This window comes from Oxyura jamaicensis, chromosome 1 (assembly GCF_011077185.1).
Source record: "Oxyura jamaicensis isolate SHBP4307 breed ruddy duck chromosome 1, BPBGC_Ojam_1.0, whole genome shotgun sequence".
NCBI lineage: Eukaryota > Metazoa > Chordata > Aves > Anseriformes > Anatidae > Oxyura > Oxyura jamaicensis.
This window is the reverse complement of record NC_048893.1, coordinates 173,889,438-173,897,118: the sequence shown is the minus strand read 5'-3', so window position 1 is coordinate 173,897,118 and position 7,681 is coordinate 173,889,438. Positions and strand designations below refer to the sequence as shown.

General features: G+C 37.2%; 1 protein-coding gene across 6 annotated transcripts in view; it reads left to right on the top strand.

Moving 5' to 3' along the window:
* The window catches only part of ENOX1 (ecto-NOX disulfide-thiol exchanger 1), a 366,706-nt gene that overhangs the window by 291,561 nt on the left and 67,464 nt on the right, over positions 1-7,681 (top strand). The window lies entirely within an intron of this gene.

The window sequence follows — 7,681 nt, the reverse complement described above, 5'->3', positions numbered from 1 at the left end:
CTTTTCTTTTCTTTTCTTTTCTTTTCTTTTCTTTTCTTTTCTTTTCTGTTTTGCTTGCTTTCTTCAGCAAAAGAAAACATGTATGTCTAAAATAGATATAGCCCTCCTGATATCCAGAGAACATCCTAAGCTACAGCATCCCTGGCCAGTTATCACTTAGAGAGAGTCTCACTTAGTGGGACCTGCCAGAGCTCAATCATCATCTCAATTCCTCACCATTTTGAGCTCTTCATCTCAGGGTTCCTGTGGGTTTTTTGTTTTTGTTTTGGGTTTCTTTTATTTTTATTTTTCCTTTTTTTTTTGGGGGGGGGGGGGGGGGAGGGAGTCTTCCTACTATTGCTATTTATAAAACTGAGAACTGAAAAAAAGGTTCACCAAACAATAAATAACAATAAGAACAGCTAATTAAATGCAGTGCATTGGGGCTGGTTTATAATCTTGTCAAACTGATGAAGAAAGTGACATTCACTTAATCTTCCTTCGAGTTAGTGAGCTTTTTTGTTGTTGATTTTGTTCTTGTCGGTGGTGGTAGTGTTTTGGTTTGATTTTGCTTTGTCTTTTTACTTTTGTTTTCTGGATGTCAAGACAAGGCTCATAAAATGTTATGTAATATAAGATGGTGGCATTAAAAGAGCAGGTACAGTGCATTTGTACCTGCCCTATTGGGTTGTGCTGCCCTGATGTCAGGTTCTTGTTTGTTGAGAAATGACATGGAGGTGAAGTGGTCTTGTTGAGTCCAAGTGATTTATCACATGGCACAGTGCCAGCACTTGCTGTTACACCAAGCTGTCAGTTTCTTTGTTGTAAATTAAACCACGTTTCACAACCTGAAAGATTTTCAAAGCTTATTTTGTAGACAGATTTTCTAGCACTACCTTGCAGGGCAAATTGTGCTATATTTAATCAGTGTGTATTTTTATTTCCAAGTATAACAAGGTATATTCTCCCATTTCTAGAACCATTAATTGTTGATATTCATACCTCAGGCAAGTAGCAGTGCAATTTTCATTATAAATCCTGCAAATGGGGAGTTTTCAGTATACCCATAATGCCCCTTCTTTCACTTTTCTTCACTGTTTCTTAGCTGAAAAAAAGAAGAAAGGAAAAGAACAGCTGCTAACACTGAGGTTGGATCTTTTTACAAGGCAAAGAATTATCACTTGTGCTGTGGAACAAGCATTTAGGGGATTGTCCTTCATCTAAGTGAGAAAATCTGCTTATTATATTAAGAAAAGTGATTTCTTCCTGCATCACTCCAGTATAGACCACTGATGCCCACTCAGCTTCTTAATAACCCCCAACAGCATGTTGACTAATACTAGTCTGAGTCAGATGGATGAGCAAAAGGAATGGGGACAGCAAAATATACAGAGGTAGATTCTTTTATCTAATTATTGTTAGGTGTATGTGTATGTGTAGGCTAATACTAAATAGGTAGATATACATAATGTTATGTACTTACAGCTCTTAGTACTCACATTTTCTTAGAGCCTTTTAAACAACGAGGTTTTATCAGCAGAGAGGGGCATTGACAGCTTTTTATGTGACAGCTTTTTATTTGCTACCTGACACAACAGTGTCAGGTAGCAAATAGGAGAGCCACATCCATGAAGCTAGGAGAGCACAAGGACGTGGGATGCTGTCATCAACCCATGTACACCTCCTTCTGGTCTCCAGGAAAGAGAAATCTAGAAACAATATAGTAATTCAGGAAGAGAAAACTTACATGGTTTCTCATTCTTTCTAGCGTTCAGGTAGGTGACATAGGGTAGATAGAATATGAAAACATTTTTCTGCCACTGGTAAGCATTTTCCATACAGTTTTGAGTTTTGTGCTGGCAAAGTAGTTTCCCTAAAAGTATCTTTTTGTGGAGAAGAGTGTTTGCTGCTCCAGGGACACTCAGCACATTGTGCCAGTTAGCCACAGTGAATGAGAACAGTCCCTGAGTAGTTTTGATTGTTTGTACAGATGTTGGCAGTAGGGCAAGTGAAGGGATGGCAACTTTGCAAATTCACCCCTACACAGCAGAACAATCTGGGAGGTAAATCACTGGAGGCATAATTCCCTTGGCCTGTCCAAAAAGGTAGGAATTGGAGATAAAATAAAGAAGCCCTGTAATTTTCTCCTTTACCATGCCGTGTCTTAAGACCAGGCTATGTTTTAAGGAACCTACACCCACACAGACAGCAAGGAGACCAAACAATAGCCTGCTATTTTCTTATGGTGTTGCAGCCACAATTCACCTTCTTTTTGATGCGCTTACAGTTTTTTCTACTTGTTTTGCTTTTTTGTTTGTTTGTTTGTTCAAAACAAAACAAAACAAAACAGGGCTGGCATTTAATTGTGGAAGATAAGTGATTTTACATTGCTTTTAAAAGCTCTGTCTTCGTTATAAAAACCTATAATGACATTTGCTTAACTAACCAGCTGATAACCATTGGTTCATTTTAATTTAGGCTCCATCCCTTGCACTGTCTGCAGTCTTTTCCAGGGTGACATTTCCAGTTTTGATGGTTCCCTCCTGTGCCAGTCAGTCAGTCATATCTGTTCCTCCCTCTGTGGCATGCAAATTGGATAGAAGGGAGGGGCTGCAGACTTTCAGCTGTAAATATGTGGAAAAAAATATTTTCTGAAAGTAAGCAATATCATAACCAAGAGGCTGAGGGTTTGGCCCAGAATATTTAAAAAATATTTCTTTCATTAATCTGCAATCTATCTACAATTTCTCTTGTTGATGTCATATATCATTTGCCTACGTGCATTTTTAGCTTTGGACTTCGTGCTAAGGTCTGTTCAGCATTTTACCAAATGCCTTTCAGGACCGTTGCCAGAAATATGCTTTTTTTTCTATCCAAAATTGACCTGGAGACTCTAATTCATTCACTTATAGCATCTAGCCTTGACTACTGTAATTCCTTGGTTTGCTGGGCTTGAAGCCAAATCGATTGGCAGACTCCTACTTATTCAGAATTCAGCAACGAGGCTTCTGACCCAAACCATGCCAACTCTATATTCTCCCTGTGCTGCGAATCTGTATTTGAAAAGCATGTTATACATTTACTATAACAGTTTCCTTTACACTGTAATTTTATGGGTGGGATTTTTCTTTTATCCTGCGTGTCAACTGTTGTGCTCTTACAGATTTTTTCTGAGCTAAATTGCCATATATTCTACTCTCGCACTTACAGTAATTTAGTGCAAAGCCCTTTTCATCCTGTATCCTAAATTGGTGGAATTTTGAGTGAAATTATATATGAAATCTGATTATTTTATCTGTCAGTGAAGATCTTTTGTTTTTATTTTAACATGTTGTGTTTCATTTTATACTTTGTTTCATTTTTACTGTGGTGTCATAAAACATTTGGTTGCTGGTGTTGTTTAGTATTCCATAAAAGAAATTAAAAATTATCGTGCATACATGGCAGCTGATAACACAATTGGCAAAAGAAAAATTGGTTACCTCTTGTCTCCTGAACACAAGCAAGTATTTCAGCCTTCACTAAATTGTATTTAAAATAGCCTGCTTGATAAATGTAAGGGAGAGTAAAACTGTTCTCTCTGCCCCTTAATCTGCAGATATGGCTATATGTTGGTTCTTATTTATTTCTCTTCTTCTCTAGTAGTATCATTTCAAATAACCTATATCAAATTGTCTCTTCCCATGGAGATATTCTAGTTTTCCCTTTAATCCAATCTTCTATGAAAATCCTACTGGCATAACTTAAGGGATTCTTGTTGGTGTTGCTTCTAGTTTTTCTGGTGGTTTTTACATTTACACTTGATAACAATATTCCGGTGGCAGTTTTTATGGCAATAAAAACTGAGATCTAAACTTACATTTAATACGTTTATACCTCTAATAAAGAGTTTTCTAGTTACACTGCAGTTGTTAAACATGGACACTTTCATATCAATCCAGGCTTAGATGTTTGCGTCTTTTTCATTATTTATAACTCAGCAGAAAAAACAATTACATAAAATCCTTTGTCTGAAACAGGCCACATAAATTACCAGCCACAGAATAAGTCATCAGGAAAGATGCAATTATTTATAAACTGTAAGTTTATGAACTGTAAGTTCATAGGAAAAAAACAATGACATGGCATGGACCCTTCCAGAACAATATGTTTTTTAAAACCTAATTTAGTAAGGAAACAGCTTTGCATATGGTCAATGAAAATTTGATATAGCATGGAACTTACCAGCAGATGTTTGACAATGAATATTTCATGCTACTTAATAATTCTACTTACTAGTCACAGTTGATAGTGCAGTGCATCCTAGATCTCAAGGTGCCTTAGAGAGATAGGTACGACCTATTATTTCATTTTGGAAATTTCCTTCTGGAGGTCAGGCAACAGTCTGAAAATCATGCTCAGCAGCTAGACTGGGAACAACTGTTTCACTTAGATTCTGCTAAATGTGGGGCCTCTCTTTGGCCAAATCTTACCCAGGCATGGAAGAAAAATTAGTTAACTGGAGAGCTTCTCAGACAATATAAGCTCTCCTGGCTTCCCTTTGTGGGCTCATGCTGCCGCTGTACTTACCCATACAAAGTTGTTCCTGATCAGGGGTGGGTACATCAAGTCTTGTCTACCAACTAGCCAGAGCACAGGAGTTATTCCATATCTGGGCTTTCAGGTTGTCTGTGAGAGAACAAATGAATCTCGATACAATGTAAATTAACCTACAAACAACCTAATTAACCTAAACTGTGAACTTGCAGAATGCATGTATGCTAGGTTGGCAGCTCATAAAACAGTAATGTGGGACTTTGGTACAGTACAAGGAGACATGAAGCTGCTTTCCTGTAATGTCAAACCATGGTCTAACAACGGTCTTGACTGCTCTTCAGCTCTAATGTCATGCTTGGAGACCTTTTAGGTTGGGCATTAAGAACTATTGTTTGTAACACTTCTCAGCCTAAGATGTTGTTTATATTTAAATTGCTGTATACGTGTTGATAATTTCTTTGAATACATAGCAGTGGACACTGTTTTTTGACATATGATTATTTTTTTTCCTTAAGGCCTAAGAGGTCTTTTCCCTTAAGTCTCAGAGTCAAGACTTCAGTCAGCCTGAGGACTCTTGGCTGAGCTCAGAATGTGATGCTTTCACACACATCCTTATTGAGCACAATATGCACTAATGTGTGAGAAAATGGTAAGGGCAACTGAACCTAACTGTAGGCATAAAGAGCTTTCTAAATCTTAGTTACTGTTAACTAACATGAGTTACAATGGGCATTTAATATTCTCCCCTATCTTTGCCTTATTATCCTTTGCTGTCTGTTGGACAATATTTCTTTACACTCCTTGATTTTTAGTATCTCTAGTATTCACACTATTCTACTATTCTACTTCCTTTAAAAAATAATAATAATAATAATAATATTAAAAAAATAGACAGCTATGTAAGGGAGGGAGATTCTTTTTCTGCTTTTCATTCTGTCTACTGAAGTTATGCCCAAAAAACTCTTTGACATCTTCCTATCTTGTGTTCTCACTGAGGATAGTTTCTGAAATGATAACATAATGACTTTTGATAAATCTTAGCACCTGTTCACAGAATGGAAATTAAACGTTTTAAAGTTCAATTGTGTTTCAAAATTCAGATGATCTTATTAATGTCCATTAGTACAAAAAGGAAAACCAGCTCTTTCTCATATCTTTGGGATTCTTTGTGAATCTTTTCTACTTGAATTTCCACTTGCAAACTAAAAACAGGTTGTTAATTAAGCACAATTTTCTGAGTACCTGGGTCATCAACACAATGATAGTAATTAAATTCTAGCCTCAGTTTCTATACACATAATAATAGAGTGCTTTAGAATTTTCATTCTTTTCAAATTAATTGAATAAATATACACCTCATAACTTCCTTGATACATCCCCCTTCATTCCAAGCAAGTTCTAATATGCTGAAAATATAATATCTCCTGTTAAAACCTGAATGAATCACAAATGGATCAGATCGTCACAGTACTTTTGAGTCAATTTCTTTAGTATAAACAACATATAAGATTTAATTTTAAAATAAGACATGTATTTCTTTACAAGTTAATTAAGTAGCCATGATGGTTGCAAATAAAATATTCCATATACAGAACCATAGAATCATTTAGGTTGGAAAAGACCCTTAAGATCATCAAGTCCAACCATCATCCTAACACTACTAAATTCACCACTAAACCATGTCCCTAAGTGCTACATCCATACATCTCTTGTTACTCCAGGGATGGTGACTTCACCACTTTCCTGGGCACCACTTTCCTGGGCAGCCTAACCACCCTTTCCATGAAGAAAATCTTCCTAATACCCAGTCTATACTTCCCCTGGTGCAAGTTGAGACCATTTCTTCACATTCCATCATTTGTCACCTGAGAAAAGGTGAGAACACCCACTTCAGTGCAACCTCCTGAGTCTGTAAGCAGCCTGCAAAAGTGGTAAAAAATAGAATAAAGTGTTCCTATTCAATTTGAGTGAGGTTATTTTTCAGATTTAAAGGTGAAAAATCTACAACTGACTTACTAGGTGACCTCACCATTTTAAGGAAGATATGTAGCAAGATCCTTCACATTTGTGACTAGAGAAGAGAAAGAAAGAAGCTGTCAAGCAACTCAATGAGAGGCCAGATCGGAGGTCATTACAGCACTTCTACTGCCTTCTTCTTCAATGAAGGAGGGAAGAAGGAGGTGCTGCAAGCAAAGCTTTGCAAAACATTGAATATTATTTCAGCCCAAGAATCTAAAGAAGTCAATAGCCAAGAAACTTGTAATACACTTGAAGCTTTATAGAGTTTCGCTTCATAGGTCAGCACAGCTGCTCACTCAGGAGTGCAGCCCAGATCATTTGTAAAAATCTGGATTTCGTAATGGTCATGTAGTCAACAGTGCCAGGATGAAGGCAACTTACATCTTGGCCTAATCATTTGTAGGGAGGTCACTGCTGTGGAAGGACAACATTGCTTGTAACTAGAATGAAGAGAAAGGAAGTAGGGTTGGGAGAAAAGGTTCTGGTTTAGGATGAACAAATAGTTAAATACTTAAGGATCTTAATTTCCCCAGATAATTGTCCTAAACAATGTTGTCTGGCTTCAGAATGAATTCATTAAAGTTGAATGAGGGAAGCCCACTTCACATCTCTTCCTCACTTGCACAAAAATGTAAATACTGATATACATAAAAATACATAGGCCATGGACACGGGACAAAATGATCTGCAACAGGTGAGCTTCTATATATTAAATAAAGGAGAAGCAGCAGCTGCGGTTACAGTGTGCAGCATTTAAATATGGTTTAGTGTTTCTTATCTGCTGGCAAATTCCCTCTGTTAGATACCCACCCTTGAAAACAGAACCTGCTTTTCTTTCATGCTTTCATTTGTTCAGTCAGCTCATCTGTACACAGATGCCGCAGGGAAACACACGTAAGGTTTATTCCTTGAGTGTCATGCCTATAGCCACAAACACAAAGGCACATGGCTGCACAGAAGGTTATAGCAGACATCACTGGGAAGCAGCTGCATGCATGTTCTTTGGTACATAGTTATCAGATGTGTAGACTAAAGTTATGGAGACAGACTTGAAGGGAGACATCTCCAACATTGATAAAATGTAAGTACAAAAGACACATCATTGGATGGATATTGATGATGTTGTTTCAGTAATGACATCATCCAT